Source organism: Pecten maximus, chromosome 4 (genome assembly GCF_902652985.1).
Source record: "Pecten maximus chromosome 4, xPecMax1.1, whole genome shotgun sequence".
Classification (NCBI taxonomy): domain Eukaryota; kingdom Metazoa; phylum Mollusca; class Bivalvia; order Pectinida; family Pectinidae; genus Pecten; species Pecten maximus.
Genome location: NC_047018.1, coordinates 7,467,111 through 7,470,678, shown reverse-complemented (window position 1 = coordinate 7,470,678; position 3,568 = coordinate 7,467,111). Strand labels below are relative to the sequence as shown.

At 32.3% G+C, this 3,568-nt stretch overlaps 1 long non-coding RNA gene across 1 annotated transcript; it reads right to left on the bottom strand.

Moving 5' to 3' along the window:
* Positions 1–435: 435 nt before the first annotated feature.
* On the bottom strand, positions 436–3,089 carry LOC117325104. The gene is made up of 3 exons (XR_004532144.1): positions 3,055–3,089; positions 2,681–2,823; positions 436–488 (listed from the first exon to the last, which is right to left on the bottom strand). It is a non-coding gene; the product is annotated as an uncharacterized LOC117325104 (long non-coding RNA).
* Between the last annotated feature and the right edge of the window lie 479 nt (positions 3,090–3,568).

Here is a 3,568-nt window from a genome sequence, read left to right as displayed (position 1 = left end):
GTGCACGGGATTGACCTCACTCTATAAACGAAAATTGGAAAGGAATTAGATTCAGATAGTCCAAATATTATAACAATTGCATTGTAAATGATACATACTGAAAAAAAGATTATCATCTCTCCTAATATACAGAGGAGGAAGGCATAAACCTAATCTTAATATGTAAAATTCTTTTTAAAACATATTTATGAAATTGGTGCATATATCTATTTTGTTCAACACAACCAACAAAGAAAAGTTAACATGCAACAATTCTGTGACTTTTACAATATCCCAGTGAAATTTTTAGACTAAATGATAAGTCACCATATGAGTGGTTGTCCATTAAAAAATTAATTTCTGATCAATACTTTACATCTATCATTCACACTTTAATTATGTTTCGAATGACATATCTGCAATGCCTTACAGTCCAATAACAGCTAGGCTTCTTACCTTTGTTTTCGACTTGCATCATTGTTGTAAACATTCAGAAAAGTTCTGCAATCCTAGAACATACCAATAAACACACAATATTATCCTTCCATTTGCTTTGCATTGTCACTATATACCATACCAAACAAAATAGAAAGTTATAAGATAAATTATCACATAATATCCATTGCTGTAGTGATATGAAGAACAGTGTTCGTGACATCTTCACTAAATCACGTCATTCTGCCATAATATTATGTGTATTTTGATGTCATGAAAATTCAAGCAACCAATATTAACAAGAGGCCCATGGGCCTTAACAGTCATCTGATTAAAGACCCTTATACAATTGTAGTATATGTTCTCTGCAGCAAGTATAGTGGCACTGCTGGCCATGGCAACCATCCTGGACTTTAGATTGAACCAAAAAAAACCACACTTGATCAGAACTATCTCAATAACACAAGTGGAATTTGGATTACTGACCAATCCGAAAAAATAACAACACTTGGACAAGAAGGACAATATCAGCATCATTTCAGGTAAGTAAGAGCTGAATCTCACTGGTGGAACTTGAGAAGTTTGAAATAGGTAGTGTTCAGGAAAACCATGATTGCGCAATCATGTTACAAAATGGCCACCATGGCTACCATGTCACAGATTTTACAAGGCTGAAAAATAATACTTTGTTGGCTCTCCTTCCTTAACATCCTCACAAATATCCAGCTCAATAGCACAAGTGGAACTGGAGAAGAAGTTTAAAATGTGTTTTTTCATAATGGCTGCCATGGAGTCCATCTTGGATTTCTGACCAACCCGAAAAATCACAACACTTGGCCAGCACCATCTCAGGATCATTTCAGGTAAGTTAGAGCTGAATCCAACAGGTGGAATTTGAGAAGAAGTTTGAAATGTGAAAAGTTTACGCACGGGGCACGTCGGGTCTGATGACCTAAACAACCTGATAAATTGATGTAACTTACATGGATTTATGTTGCTATGTTGTACAAAAGGTAAATATAAATTCTCACATGGGTATATACTGATTAAAGTGTTGAAATTAAATTGATGATTTTGTTTTTATTTCCATGAACTATCTTTTTTTGTTGGGAATGGTAGCATGTGCTTTGTCCCATGGACAGGGCGAAATTTGGCTTTGGGATATGATAACACTATTACAGGTTGAATATAAGAAAAACATTAATTTGAAATGGAAATATAAGTTTTAAACTGCCTTCTTAGGAAAGTTATTATCCTATATACTTCTTACAGGATTGGTGACAAATTAATCACAAGAGGCCATATGGGTCTGAATCACTCACCTGCATTTGATCGAGCAACTTTGAAATTGATTTATGTCATTCAGATATTAACTAATCCTCGTTACCAGTTATCAAATTATCACAGAAGGCTAGCTAGGTTTATTCATGCAAGTAAATTTTGTAAGTCTTCATTCCTTGGCCCAATATTAGGTCTGGGGAGTCTCTTGGCAATCGAGAAATCATTGTTTATACATTTTAATATATTTGATCCATATGACTATGAATGTAGGTCAAGGTCATTCATTTGAGCAAACTTGGTAGCCCTTTACTCAAGAATGCTACAAAGTTGATACCAGGACGGATGACAGATGCACCATAACATAAGCTTACTTGCCCTTCGGACAGATAGGCTAATAATGCACATCTGCAATCCTGTGAAAAGAATAAAATTTAACTTTCCAAAGAAGCCAATTAATCTTAATGCGCATGCATCTAAAATCCTTTGAGAAGATTATAACTTTCCAAAGAAGGCAGATTAGGCTTCAATAAACATCTTGTACAAAGTACCTTGAAACTAATCAAGAGTACAAATTTTATCATTTATATACAATGCCACGATTTAAACTAGAAGGAAGTTTGATTTACAGTACTGTAAATAACATTTACAGCACATGCCCAATATATGCACGACACGAAAATTGTTGTCATGAAGATAGCAATAGTTCAACATCAAAATGGTTGTTCTATTTAAAGGCCACATTGTCAGTAATGAATAACTAATTTTTGTTTAAATATAATTGAAATTTCTTCATAATACAGCAAAATGTGATGGAAATGTAAATATAAGCATGGAACAGTCTGCAATTGCTATAACATTTATAGAGTTTTGCAGGCAAACATACCATATTGTTTGCTAACTTTCTAACACAGACCTCTCTCCATGTCAGAAAGCAACTGGCAATTAAGAAGATTCTAGTTATTTTCCTTCTTCTTTAAATACTTACAGTTTCAAAGTCTTGGTCCCTTATATCAAGGAATTGTTTCAATAACAGTGCATTATTAAACAAATGTGTGGCAAACTTTGGACGAAATTTCTTAGGAACAATTCTGAATAAGCATTCAATCAACCCAACCTGGTACTCATAGTCTGAAAATATATTCAGTCAGATTACTTCAATTCAACAAACAAATAATCAATCATTGTTATTTTAAAGTTATGTGAATTAATTCAATAATCAAATATTCTTAACAAGTAGGTAATAACCAACTATTCTGAAGAGAGTAGAAGAAAATGACAAAGGATATTTTGATACCTTAAAATGTATGATATAATCTTTATCAAATTATAAAAAAAGAAAAGATTGATTCAAAGACCTACCGCCAACAGTATCCATCTGTCTCCCAAATTTTATACTAAAACAAGAAAAGTAAGTCATGGATTTATGGATCGTCATCATTCCTAATAAGATTACATTTTAAACCAAATGAGTAACAATAGAAAACAAAAATGAAATCATTTTATAAAATGAATCAGTATATAATCTGTATAAACTTCTATTTCTAAAGTGCATCTTCTGGTACTATTAAATCTAAGATAACTTAGATATATTAATGCTGAAGTTAATGAAATATTTAAACAATTATGAGTAGGAAAATAAAACCACTTAAATCTGCATGCATGCTCTATGGAGATGTTTTCATGCAAGATTTTAAGCAACCCTGCTGAATTTCCCAAATGATATAATATTAAATATGTAAATGTACCATTGGATTATGCAGTATTGTCACAATATATGAGTTTTAATATCCTACTTTGAGGAACCATGGCCATCTTGATTAAATATAATTTTTTAATGAACAAAGGGAGATAACTCTTGAATAAAAATATTACA